The 14,825-nt window shown below is 39.0% G+C and overlaps 1 protein-coding gene and 1 pseudogene across 3 annotated transcripts in view; both read left to right on the top strand.

Moving 5' to 3' along the window:
• Positions 1–14,825, top strand: part of CAMK4 (calcium/calmodulin dependent protein kinase IV) — a 219,659-nt gene that overhangs the window by 28,372 nt on the left and 176,462 nt on the right. The window lies entirely within an intron of this gene.
• On the top strand, positions 1,529–2,438 carry LOC132422145 (high mobility group protein B1 pseudogene; annotated as a pseudogene).

The following is a 14,825-nucleotide window of genomic DNA, read 5'->3' as shown; positions in this document are numbered from 1 at the left end:
TGTGGGAAGAAAACTTCTTTCCAAGTACTAAGGAATTATATTTCTCCTTACAAAGAGAAAATGTTCGCAGCAGTCTTTATTATAATCTGAATGGGTAATCTTGGACTCATGCCCAGCAAGTTTATTCTTGTGTGGAGTAAGCTGATTTTCTAATTTTCTGTGTATCTCTTGGTAGAGTTTACCAAACTGCTTATCTTTGCCAACAACTTCAGCTAGGTCAGAGTTTTGAGTAAATGCAGCAGAGCCTTTAAAAAGCCATTATCTAAAGTTCCCTAAGATCTCTATTGCCCGCTTTTAGAGTAACAATTTGTACAGCACCTTAGCTCAGCCTGTCTTGGGAATGAAAACAAGAGCTGAATTGTGTGTTTGCATCCCCACAGCCCCAAGCTGTATTTGTAAAGTCCCCATTATTTATCTTTGTAGTCTCAGAAGCTTTGCATTTATAGATTCATTGCATCATCATCTTATGATCATTTGGAGTCTCTGATGGTGTTCTAATTAAAAGCTCATTTCCTAGTTACCACAACACTGTTTTACACCACTTAAAATACCAACCTCCTCCAGTGTATTTTTGGATATGTGGGTAATGGATTGGAATCTGCAGTATTGCAGGAACTAAGTAATTTTAAAGCTAATAGTGTAAAGACAAAACGATTCGTTTTAAAGTAAGTTTTCTCATCTTTAGAACAAACACACACACATACCCCATATATAGCCATATATATTTTGATACTGACTAATTATTCTTTTAAAACTGAGTGCAGTCCTGGGAAAAATTGCAGCAACTAATGGATTCTCTTAGTGTAATTTGATTTGAAGTATAGAAAAGAAAGAAAAAGTGATTTTGACCTACATACCCAATAGGATGTTCTTCCTGTACTCATGGTATCCATGGGAAGAATACTGAAGGAGAAATGGGCAGGTTTCTGACAATCCATTGGAAGTAACAGGGATCTGTGGTCTCTGGAGGATAGGTAAAGGTATACTGCCCTGAATTCTCTTCACCAGGTCATTACAGTGACCCACATGCATTGCTCCAAGTGATTAGAAGATGTTGTAATTTTTTAAATACCATAGCCATATGTGTAATCTCCTAATTGTTCTGATTTCCATTAAGAAAATGTGATTCACAAAATTTCCACAGTATAAAACTAATTAAAAGTATTTCAGGGCTTCCCTGATGGCGCAGTGGTTGAGAGTCCACCTGCCGATGCAGGGGACACGGGTTCGTGCCCCGGTCCGGGAAGATCCCACATGCTGCAGAGCGGCTGGGCCTGTGAGCCATGGCCGCTGAGCCTGCGCGTCCGGAGCCTGTGCTCCGCAACGGAAGAGGCCACAACAGTGAGAGGCCCACGTACCACACACACACAAAAAAAGTATTTCAAGAGAGCTTCATGTTATCAAAGTATTTCCTGTGACATTCATGTAAGAGTGAACTCCTTTAGGGTGTGAAAGTGAGTTTTTATAGATCATTAACAAATTGACAGATCTGGAAATAGAAAAATATAAAACTGATGTGTTAGGAAGCAATGCCAATTTAAGATCGATCAAAAGTGACAAAGTACTCCTGAAAACTTTAGATGAATTAAGGAGAAAGTAACTCAATTTATAAGCCATTTTGCAAGAACATAACAACTATATACCCTTGTACGTTGTCTATAAATTCTTTTGGTCTGGCTCCCGCTCTCACAGCCATTGCAGTACATTGAGCTCCATAGAGACAGCGCCGGGGCAAGTGAGAGCCGGACGGGCACTGAGCGACTCTGTGCCTCGCAGAGGAAAAATAATTAAGCATGGGCAAAGGAGATCCTAAGAAGCCGAGAGGCAAAATGTCATCATATGCATTCTTTGTGCAAACTTGCTGGGAGGAGCACAAGAAGAAGCACCCAGATGCTTCCGTCAACTTCTCAGAGTTTTCTAAGAAGTTCTCAGAGAGGTGGAAGACCATGTCTGCTAAAGAGAAAGGAAAGTTTGAAGACATGGCAAAGGCGAACAACGCCCGTTATGAAAGAGAAATGAAAACTTATATCCCTCCTAAAGGGGAAACAAAAAAGAAGTTCAAGAATCCCAATGCACCCAAGAGACCTCCTTTGGCCTTTTTCTTGTTTTGTTCTGAGTATCGTCCAAAAGTCAAAGGAGAACATCCTGGCCTATCCACTGGTGATGTTGCCAAGAAACTGGGAGAGATGTGGAATAACACTGCTGCAGGTGACAAGCAGCCTTATGAGAAGAAGGCTGCTAAACTGAAGGAAAAGTACGAAAAGGATATTGCTGCATACCGAGCTAAAGGGAAGCCTGATGCAGCAAAAAAGGGAGTCGTCAAGGCTGAAAAAAGCAAGAAAAAGAAAGAAGAGGAGGAAGATGAGGAAGATGAAGAGGGTGGTGATGAGGAGGAAGATGAAGAGAATGAAGAGGAAGAAGGAGATGATGATGAATAAGTTGGTTCAGCGCAGTTTTTTTTTCTTGTCTATAAAGCATTTAACCCCCTTGTACACAACTCACTCCTTTTAAAGAAAAAAATTGAAATGTAAGGCTATGTAAGATTTTGTTTTTAAACTGTGCAGTGTCTTTTTTTGTATAGTTAACACACTACCAAATGTGTCTTTAGATAGCCCTGTCCTGGTGGTATTTTCAATAGCCACTAACCTTGCCTGGTACAGTATGGGGGTTATAAATTGGCATGGAAATTTAAAGCAGGTTCTTGTTGGTGCACAGCACAAATTATTTATATATGGGGGTGGTAGTTTTTTCATCTTCAGTTGTCTCTGATGCAGCTTGTACGAAATAATTGTTCTGTTAACTGAATACTACTCTGTAATTGCAAAAAGAAGAAAGAAGTTGCAGCTGTTTTGTTGACATTCTGAATGCTTCTAAGTAAATACAATTGTTTTATTAGTATTGTTGTCCTTTTCATAGGTCTGAAAATTTTCTTCTTAAGGGGAAGCTAGTCTTTTGCTTTTGCCCATTTTGGATCACACGAATTATTACAGTGTTTATCTTTCGTATAGTTAGCTGATAAAAAGCTTTTGTGTACATACCCTGCATACTCATGATGAGGGTAATAAAAGTTTAAGTGAGACAGTTTTCATCCGTAACTGAAACTCAAATCTTTATCGGTTGATATCACATTTCACATAGCCCAGGTTCATTTACAAAGTGAAGAGTAACCAATCTACTCACAGCATGGGATTATTAGAATCAAACATTTTGAAAGTCTGTCCTTGAAGGACTAATAGAAAAGTATGTTCTAATCTTTACATGAGGACTCTACATCCTTTAACTCCCATTACCATGTAATGGCAGTTATATTTGCAGTTCCCACGTTTAAGACTGAGAATGTATCCCCAAAAGCGTGAGCTTGAAATACAAGACTGCCATATTACGTTTTTTTGTTGTTGTTAATATTAGTCCCAAAAAGGCTCTGGAGAAAAAGTGCTGGCTGTGAATGTCTTCTCCTATTTATCTAAATATGGATTGTTTAGGAAACTTGAGATCCTCCATTAAAGGTATTTTTAATTAATTGGGCCAACTTTTAAAATTGTATACCACATTTTAAATCAGGTATATTTTCCTATATTATGGTTTGCCCCTTTATAAATGAAATAGACATGAGGGAAGAAGACAAACTTTGTCTTTCAGTATGAATTACCTGATTTATTTGAATTTGATTTTTCTTTACAAAACTCAAGCTCATTCATCAGGGTCATATGTTTATCTGCTTAACAGTTTAGGGAACAATTTGGCAATTTTGTGGTTTTTGAGATTATCGTTCTCTTAAAGTGCCAGTGTTTTAAAATATGTTCTTGTAATTTTACATGCTTTTGTGATGGAGTGCTGTTTTGTTATATAATTTTGACCTGGATTCTTTCCATTTGCATTTGTTTTATGTAATTTCAGGAGGAATACTGAACATCTGAGTCCTGGATGTTACTAATAAACTAATAATTGCAGAGGTTTTAAAAAAAATTCTTTTGATATCATCATAAATAATAGCTGAAAAGATTTATAAAGGACAAAGTAAGTGTATCTCTTTTTCCTTTTATGGCTAACATTCTTGAAGGAGAAGTCAGTCCACTTGTTTTCTCCTCATCTTGGTCTCCCATTCTCTATCTAGATCAATCTTGATTCTGTCCTAAAACTAAAACACTAAGGTCTCCTTTTATTAGCCAAGTTCAACAGAATTTTTGTCTTTATATTCATTGACTTCTTTCTGGCATTTGATGGCTTTGATCATCAAAACTTTTGGAAACATTTTCCTTTGGTTCCACTTGTACCATGTCTTCTGGTAAAAAATCTCCTTCATACCTCACTGGCCCTTCTCTCCCTTCTTCATTGTTGTTTATTTCTTGGTCTATTCCTGAAGTGTAGGCTTCCCCCAAGCTACACCCTCAACCTTCTTGTCTTCCTCTACAGCTCTTGCTCAGTGATCTTGTATGTGCCAACATTTTTGGTTATAACTCAGTATTCTTGTCTTGAATATGTATCTATAGCACCCAACTCTCTTCTGAACTGTAGGCCTGATTTTCCAATCTGAATTTTTTATCTCCCTCAAAAGATTCCCATTTCTCTCCCTATATTCCTGCTTTTACACTTCCAAGCTCCCATGTGATTAATCTCAGTCTCTTCCTTGGCTCTGTTCACTCCTTATTATCTCTCAGTTCACTCTCTAACTTCCCAACCCTGAAGATCCTTCAAGTCCAGAAACTTCTCTATATCTCTACTGCCACTGCTTTGTTGAAGCCCTCAATCTTTCACACTTGGACTATTACTTCAGTGGTACGCTAACATGTATCCTGATCCCTAATTTCTTCCCCTTAACATTTACCCTCCTTATAAAATCGGAAATATCTTTCTAATTAAAATCTGATCATCTCAATTATGGTTCTTAAGACATTTTGCAATCTGATCTCTCCCTGCATTTTTGGATATGTAAATTGGCTGCCAGCTTAATTTTTGGCACCTCCATCTTAAATGCATTGTCACTCTTCTCAGAATGCCTTTTGTCAGACCTTGTCATATGATGAACCCCTGTACATTCTGTGATACAGTTCCATTGTCATACATGGTGAAGTTTTTCCTGATTCTTCTAAAACTCACAACTTTGTCACAAACAATCACAATAATAATTGTCTTCATCTTCCTCACCTCATCATCCTTGAGATTTCATCTTCTACCTTTGGCAACTGCCTTTCATGTCACCATAGTGAGGTCTTTTTTGTGCTTCTAACATTGGGAGAGAGTCACTCTATTTGGTTCCCACATTTACTGTGAAAAGTTGGGGGGGAATGCTCCCCCACCTTGTGTTGCATTCTCTTCCAATTTATGCATTGATTACAAGCAGAATTTACCTCTTATCCCTTCAGTAATAAGGCCTTATCCCATGACTTACCGTTCATTACAGACCTTCTCCTCTTGTGAACCAGCTTAAGCTCTCTGGGGCTGGAATATGTACCAATCTGAGTGACTGGCACGGTGCCCTTCTTAAAAGTGTTTCTTTTCCCCACATGTTTAACCATAGTCCAGAGTCAAAACTTGTACAATGTATCTCCCTTTTTCAAGGTATATAGCCTAAGGCATTAAAGAGAGGCCCTTATCCTTGATAGTTTAACAGTTTAGGAGTCTTAGTTCTGCAGGTTCATTCTTGTGTCCACTTATTAGCACCTTCCATGGATTCCTGGGCTCCTCACTCCACCACTGTATCTTCATGGGCTGTGAAGACCCAACTTAGGTCTTCCTTCTGCAACTTTGTTGTATTAAAGAAAAATTTCACCCAACCAGCTAAACCAGCAAAGAAGACTTTATACAAGACAACTGCAATAGGGGAGAGAGATTATTGTAATAGGAGAGAGATTATTGTATTAGTTGAGCTTGAATTCAACTCCACTGAAATAAAAGGCAGGAGTGTTTTTAAGTGCTGAGTTGAGCTAGTGGAAAAGTACTGGAAGACACTAGTGGGGAGATTAGTCAATGTGATTAGGCCATCTGTATCTGCTAATCAGTGCTTACGGAAGTTAGGCTCCTACCTTCACACAGAGACTGGAAGATAAGGATGCTATCTTTCTTGATGGTTACATTTCAAAGGGATAGTTCCCCTGTCCTGGAGAAAGAAAGACATTCCTGGGTTATAGAAGATTTATATCTCAAAGGGGCAGAGGAAAAAATTATAAATGACAGTTTTCTAAAGTAAATTCTCTAAGGAAAGGGAGGTCAGGAGACCATAGTCAGGAAGAAACCTGTCTAAAGTTTAATCAGACAATTTGAAGTCCATCTTGGTCATATGGATAAGCATAATCTAAAAGGTAAATAATGACCCACTTAACTTGCTTTCATGTGGCTTTTCATATTCCATCAATAACAGTGAAATGGGTTGTGCAGTAGGGCAGGTACCATTATTAATACAATTTATATATATTTAGCCTAATAATATGCTACAATTGTGAATAATTTCCCTCTTACATTATATCCTTTTGAGGAGAAATGAAAAAACACTTCAAAATAAATGCTTTGCAATTATCACTCTTTTCTTCCTTCTGACTCTCTATTTATTATAAGGTGAATGCATTTATCACACAGGCAAATATTTCTGGTTTGATTGACTTGTATTATTGCTTCTCTTTCCTGTGGAAGTACCCATTAGGGTAAGTTTTTTTTGCAGCATAGAAAATAGTAATTTAGCACCCTAGCCGGGTTGTTCCTAGAATAAATGAATCATACTAAACCAGAAGGCATATAAGTTAAAAAGAAAGGGTAGCAGTCAGTAAGACAACACAAAGAAATCATAGTTCACCATCACCATCTTTCTAGAAGGTACACTTTCAAGAGTGATTCTTGACTACATCAGATGATTTTTCTTTTTCACTTGGTGGAAACGGTGTTTGACTTAGTTTCCCATGCCTGTTATGTGAAATCAATTTCATAAATACAGTTAGTGATCTCAAGGCAATACTGATTTTTAAATTATATTACATATATCATAATTATCATTGTGACCTGACATTTTATATAAAGTTTGCGTGAATTGGGGAAGATAAAGGAAAGATAGGAGTTCAGTCAGGGTACTGAGTTTGATCTCGGGTGGCCTTGGCCCGCAGTGGCTTGAAGCAGGGTTTCGGTTCCTGGCCAAAGATTGGGGTCGGGTCTCGGCAGTGAGAGCACCGAATCCTAGCCACTAGACCAGTGGTCAGTGACCAGGCCCTGGCTCTTCGGCTTTGCAGAAAAAGAATTCCCACAAAGATGGAAAGTAGTGAAACAAGTAATGTGTTTATTAGGAGGAAAAAAGAGTACAGTACGTGTGGACAGACACACAGGTGGGCTCAGAGAGAGAGAGTCACGACTTCGTGGCTGTTCAAATCACTTATATAGGGCATTTCTTCTGGGTTTCTTTGGCCGGTCATTTTGATTTGCCTGGTTCACAGTCCGTATTTGGTTTATCTCAGGATCCTCCCATGTGTGCATGTGCATCTCTTAGCCAAGATGAACTCTACCGAAGAGGTCTATGTGTATTTAGCATCACTTAATACTATGGGGTGGCTCCCCCTCCCTTTTTGACCTCCAAGGAGCTTTTCTGCTCATGTGTAGTTGGGGAGGTCTCTTGACTTTGAGAATGAGAAATATGTGGTCTCTTATCTTCTTGGGCAGGGCCCGGCCTTCTCCCTCAATTGTCTTGCTCTTTTTGTCTTGGAGTATCGGTCCACAGAGAGCAAATTCCAGTTGTTTGCTCCGGGGGCCCATCTATCTCCTGCCTCAAGTCTAGTGGTCAGTAAAGGCTGTTTGGGGACAATCAATAACTTGAGCTCTTTAGGAAATACTGTGGTTTATTCCTTCACTTTTATCTTCGTTTGTATTGCCACATTTGTTCACTGATCCATTTCTTTCCTGCCATATTGCTCCTGCACTAGCCTGCTTCACCAAACCCCATCACCATTGCCCTCTCTATCTGTCTCAACCCAATTCCAAGCCAGCCTCTCACATCTCAGCTGGATTTACAGCAGTTTTTATTGCCTCTCTAGTATCTATTTTTTGCACAGAGTAAGCCTTTAAAAATGTAAACTAAACCAAATTGTTCTTCCTAATATCTGTAAAACTCTCCCATTGCTTCCCAGTGTACTAAAAATAAATTTCAAACTGTGACCCTCGAAACCCAATAGACTTTAGACTCTGCCTACCTCATCCACCTAACCTCTCACCTCTTACCACTCTCCCACTGGATCACGATCCCCAGGCACACTGTCCTTTCTGTTACATATAGTTACCTGAAAATTTTCTTTTTTATCTCTTTGTTTTGCTTGTCAAGGTGCTTTGAGAATATAAGCCCCATGAAGGCAAGGATCTTGCCTCTAATTATATACTGCTGTAACCAAAGCACCAAGAGCACCCCTAGAACATTGATATGCTCAGTAGATAGTTGAGTGAGTTGATTAATCAGTTTTCTAAATAAATATCACTTATTGATGTCCAACTGTCTGCCAGGTCCAATGCAACATTGATTGGGAATCAAAGATGAGTATTGCATGGTTCCATACATCAGGTGGCTTACTGACTGGCTGTTATCTTTATCTGGGCATCTGGTTATCAAGCTGTCTTTTAGGGTTTATATTTAACTTTGGGGAATCAAGATGAATTGATAATATTCATGAGTAATCAGATACTTTTGGTTCTCTAAGTACACTCTATGTCTACTTCCAAGGAACCTCTTAAAATTTAGCTTCTCTCATTATATACATATTATTTATTCACTTTAATAAGGCTTTATCCATCAGGTACAGAGTCAAGCTTTTTACTGCTTATTATGAGATATACACATGAGAGTAAGATGTTTACCCTGTCTTCAAGGAATATGAAACTTAGTAGGGAGAGAGAAACTTTGTATTCTGATAAACATGAAATAAAGCTATATCTTATAAATTCCATTAAAAAGGCAGAACAAATAATAGAAGGATCCAGAAAAGGGAGTAATCAGAGAGGAGATGAACAGGAAACGCTCCATTAATAGATATGTTTGATCTTGGGTGTTTTTTTTTTTTAATATAACATACAATTTTTTTTTTTTGAAGATGTTGGGAGTACGAGTTTATTTATTTATTTATTTTTGCTCTGTTGGGTCTTCATTTCTGTGCGAGGGCTTTCTCTAGTTGTGGCAAGCGGGGGCCACTCTTCATCGCGGTGCGCGGGCCTCTCACTGTCGTGGCCTCTCTTGTTGCAGAGCACAGGCTCCAGATGCGCAGGCTCAGTAGCTGTGGCTCATAGGCCTAGTTGCTCCGTGGCATGTGGGATCCTCCCAGACCAGGGCTCGAACCCGTGTCCCCTGCATTGGCAGGCAGATTCTCAACCACTGCGCCACCAGGGAAGCCCCATCTTGGGTTTTAATGATCACTATGATTTCGACAGATGGAGGAAATGGCACATATAAAGCAAATGACAAGTTTTTCAGATGAGCAGCAGCATCAACATGAAGTTTTGGAATAGACCTCTATGCTGGAAGGCTTTGAAATGTCTTTGGTAGGTGGTGGGAGCCACTGGAGATTTCTTAGCCGGAGTGCCACTAGCACAACTGTGTAAATTAGACATCTTTTAGCAGAATGGATTGGAGTGAAGACAAACTGGAGGTAGGAATACCAACCGATTAGCAATCTTTTGGGATATGACAGTCCAGAGGTGATGGAATAATGGTTTGGTAGGATGGTAGTCTTCCTAGAGAAATATATTCAGGACACACACACACACGCACGGAGACAAATTGTGTACTCACAAGGAACTTTCCCCTTTATACATTTATCCTGAATTGGAGTTATTCCATTCTTCAAACCTAAGTTTTTTTACCTTTATACTTATGAACTATCTCTTCCTGTAGGTTATATCAGGAATAGATTTTTGGGTCCATTTTACTATTCTCATGTACTTAAAAGCACGTTTAGTATCTCTATGTATCCTCAAAATGTTTCACACTTTTGGCAGAGTTGAAACATCCATACTTGAGTTTGGTCTTTATTTTTTATGAATTACTGTGTTGCTATTTATCAGGCTTTCTCAGCAGATTGGCTTATTTGGCCTAATTTTCTCTATAAATCTTTCACTCCTTCCCCTTCCCCCCACCCAACACACACGTGTCACACACACGATTGAATCATACTTGTCTCAGAGATGTTTTGCCATACAAATCACATGTCTAGCACTGTGACATTTTGTTTGTATATCACATTCATATATTTTAGTTGAGCCATATACCAGCGTACCACAGCCCCAGCTAAGGGTGTCAAAGTGCTAAATCCATTGGATGTGTTTCAATTCTTATCTTATTTGATTCTTAGAATATTTGTTGCTGATGATCACTCTGTCCTTGAAACATTTTTTTCTATTAGTTTCCATGATATAACATCCTCTATGTTTTTTTTTTTCCTCTTTGCCTCTTAGTCTCTTTCTTCTCTAGTGGAATATTCTCTACTTGTCCATTAAATATTGACACTTCCCAAAGCCTAGTTCCCCTTCTCTTCTAGTTCTGAAATACTGGTGCAGTTGTTAGCTTCATTCCCACAACTTTGGCCAGTAGGATGCTCTTCAGGTTGGCTCCTAAATCCTTTATAAATGACCGTACTAGTCTCTGATAGCTTCCTTGCTATCTACTTTGTTAAGATATTCTGGGCTCTCCTTATACCTTCCCTACCCTAGACCGGGGATCAGCCATTTCTCCAAAAAGTCCTGGTTTTCTTTAGTAGTAAATGTGTTTCAAGACTGTAATTTGGGCCCAGTGGTGCTCGTTGAGACAGGATTTGCCATTGTTTCTAGGCTTTTTCATTATATATACATAAATTAACGTTAATACTTATGATTCAGGTTTAGAACTATGTGGTTTTTCTTTCTTCCACGTTGAGAATCTTGGTTCTGAAGGATACAGGGAGTGATAGAATTAGAATATCCCACATTACAAACACAATATCCGCAGAATAACAGTTTTAACACTATCGCCGCCAGTATGATTTATATATTGCTTTTGATTTAGAAAATGTTAGCAAGAATACTGATGACTATGTTGTGCACATATTCTAATTGATTTAGAAAGTTACAGACCACAGTATCATTTATTTGTTTGCGTAACAAATAGTACTGATTAATAGGAATGATTTTTCCTCAGTATTCCCTTCTCTATACTTGAGGTTGTCAGTGGATTGCAAGAGAACTCTAGTGGGAATTACACACTCAAGAAGTAGAGTGGTATCTTTAGGCCCAGTATATTTCACTGTGAGGAGCCACCTCGTAGAGGCTAGAGGTCGGCCCTCTACAGTTCATTATTTTTACTCCTCTTGTAGTAAAGGGAACTTCCACACTCATGAAATTATTAGGCCCATTAGGGATCAGCAATTCTCCTTTTATATGCTTTTCTTCCAGTGAACATAGTACTGATTTTTTGTTTCCTGCTAAGGTATATTTTAATGGCCAATTCCTTGAAAGCTACTTTGAGAGGATCTTAATTGTTGTTCACATAAAGATGGAGGTGTGTTTGTAATAGATCTAGGATAGAAAAGGAGTTTAATGGATTCATTTTGGAATAACACATATAAGTGTTCATCCTTTAGGAGAAAAAGGGAAGCTGAAACAGATTTCAACAGGAATAACGGGAAGGCTGGAATTTTCACACCAGCAGGGTCCCTTGGGTTACCAGCCCATGAATGACCCCCAGTCAGTTTTTTTGAGACTCAATATTTTTAGAGCAGCTTTAGGTTCAAAGCAAGATTAAGAGGAAGGTACAGAGGTTTACCATATGTGCTCCACTCAGTTTTACTGTGTAAACTATTACTTTGTGCAAGGAAATCTTAACATTTGCAGGAAATTAATGAGGAAAAAAGTAAGGTCTTTTGAGCTTTTGTGCAGCGGGTTTTGGGGCAGCTAAACTCTAATTTAACTCTGAAAATATTAAGTATGAAGGAAATAGGAATGATAGTGGAAATCATACTGTATACCTTTATGTGGTGATTTAATAGCTGAGAAGGCCGTTGTGTTATGTGTGGCATGTCAAGGATAATTTCTTTCTGCTCCTATTTTAATGAGACATCACTCACAAAGCATTCCTTTCTAGCTGCTTCTAAACCTGAAAGGTATTAAAAATAAAGAAATGACATGTAGAACAGGAAAAATCAAATTAAGGAAACATGGGGATTCAGTTAAAAGGAAAAATTATAGAAGCTAAGTATATACAACTTGAATTATATCCATTTCAGAAAGGATATTATATACAAATAATGATAAGCAGCAAAGGAAAAATCTAAAAGCAGGGAAGATTGATTTGATGATGTAGAGGTATATGATTAGAAGAAATAAGATGAAATTAAGGTATGGGAAATTTAGTTTAAAAGTATTTTAATATGTACCAATAATGATAACTTGAAAGAATTACTTTTCAATGTTTGTGTACGTTGAAACTATAAATTTGCACACTCTATGCATATTTGCCAAGGAAACGGAGGTACTTAATGTCCTGTTTGTGAGCTGATTTGCATTGAGTAGTGGGGTTTGTGAAGGGTTTGACTGGGGAGAATGGAAAAGGTAAACCTTAAACTTGACAATTTATTGTGTCATATTATCTTCTGACTTAAGTAACCTATTTTGGACAGCTCAGTCTTTTTCAAGTGAATATTCAGTCTCTTACATATTTCTTCCTTTCCTTCTTTTCTTCTCCAAAGTGGCCTCTGGTTGTACGAGGGAATGGGGCTTCCATGATATCTTAGTGGGACTAATGGAAGTCACATAACCAATCCATATCCTTTGGACCTTCCTGGGTCCTTGCTGTGCAGGGACTGATTTGGTTCACTTTCGAGACCCATGGCTGCTGAAGTCTGTCTGCATGACTTACAACGTGGGTACCACATGAGCACTTACAGCTGATGCCCCTGGTCCAAATTCTTTTTCCTTCCTCACAAAGTCCCTGCACACTGTGTTATTTAGTCCCACTCCAACCCTATTAGCACCTCCTCATCTTCTCCTGGATTCCCTGCATGCCCTAATAGAGAGCATGGGGGTCTTGGAGCTCTAACTCAGCTCACCCATTGAGCCACTTTCAGCTACTTGTGCTCTGCTATATGTCATACAATGCTGGGTGTGGGCATGTGAAGCACTTCCTCAGACAGCATGCATGGAAGTGTGCCACTAGCCAGACTTTGCAGTGTTTTAGAGCTACCTATACCTACCTAAAAGTTTACATAATGCTCTGCCCTTCCCAGAGTGGGAAAGTAAAGGACCTGTGCATCTGCCTTTCAGTCCTGCCAGTATCTCTCCTCTGCTCCCACAGTCCAGTAGGCTATATCTGGCAGCCTTTCATTCCCTCCTCCAACCTTACAGCGGCTTCCTGTGCCTTCTTCCCTTCTCCATCGCAAGGAAGAGTTTCCCCCTCCCCTTCCATTTTGTTATAATGTCAGAGTATCTGCTGGAAAACATGATTTCCTGGGAAGAGAAATGAAAACACATATAGGCAATATGTTTTAAATGTTAACCTTGTTACAGTGATAAAAACAATGCCAGATGTAGGTTCTGGTGTAAATGGTTGTGTAAAGCTCCTTTCTCCTTAGGCTCTCACTGTCCCATCCACTACCTTTTCTTCTTCCTGTCCATCTCTTCACTGTCACTCTCCCTTGTACACTGAACAGCTAAGTGCTTAGATCACATTTGCTTTCTCCCTCTGGTGACCGCCATCACTCTGGCCTCTGGATTCCTCATCCTCTTTGTCCTTAGTGACATTTACCTAATTACAGAATGGCTCCACACCTGAAAGCATTAATTCCTGCATCCCAGTCTTGGACTGCAGCCTCTCTTCTCTGCTTTCTTACATGATTACTGTTAAAATACTCTTTCTTCTTCAGCCTTTGGCTCCTCAGTTCCCTTTTTGCCTATCAGCTTCCCCTTGTCCCCTTTTTTCTCATTTCTCTTAAATTCCATGAACCACTCCTTCATACCATCTTGAAAGAATCCTCAATTCCTCATCATTCTTCATTTTATCAGTCTGGCAAAACCTCAGTTTGCATCAATTTAGTTGTCCAGTTTCTCCAACCTGCAACCTGGATTTCTGAGTACCAAGCAGAGTGCTTAGCATATAGTAATTACCTAGTATTTACTGAATGAAACAAAGTCTGTGGAATACATATGGGGTAGTATTTAAGACCATGGAATTTGGATGAGACATAGGTACCACATTTTAAACCGAAGGACCTTGGGCATGTTAATAAACATCTCTGCATTTCGCTTTCTTCACCGTTAACATAAAGATAAAATAGTGTCTACCATACGTGAGGAATTAAGAGGTGCAGTGAGGTTAAGTCACTTGACAAGGGGCTGGCGCAAGGAGCCCTTTAAGGCATGTTAGCCATTGTGTAGTTGTTGAAGCAGAATGGACCAGTTACACTTGCACCATGGTTTATTTGAGTTTCTCTGCCACATTGCTTCAGTAGACCAAATAGCTATGATTGGACTGGCTAGTGAGAGGAGAGGAGCAAGGAGCTGGAAGTTAGACAGATGTGAGATCATAGCAAGCAGTAGGTGGGAGTATCTCTCAGTGGTTAGTAAAATGATGTAGTATTTCAATTACAGTCTTTTTTGCCCAGTGCCTAATTTTTTTGTATATTGTTACTATACAAACAAATTCGTAGAAAAGCAGAATCATCCTAATTTTTGACAAGATTACATCTTAGACTTTGATTGGGCTTTTACTTCGTCCTTGCTTCATTCTTTTCCCCTCTCTCAATCATCAGTCTACCCTCTCATGTTTAGTTCCCAAGTTTTCTTACCAGGACACTAGTTCTGTAAATGTGCCATAAAAGTTCATATATGCTCTGTATTTGAAG

The sequence above is a fragment of the Delphinus delphis genome, chromosome 3, assembly GCF_949987515.2.
Source record: "Delphinus delphis chromosome 3, mDelDel1.2, whole genome shotgun sequence".
Lineage (NCBI taxonomy): Eukaryota > Metazoa > Chordata > Mammalia > Artiodactyla > Delphinidae > Delphinus > Delphinus delphis.
Note: the sequence above shows the minus strand (reverse complement) of the source record. Positions and strands in the feature narration are given on the sequence as shown.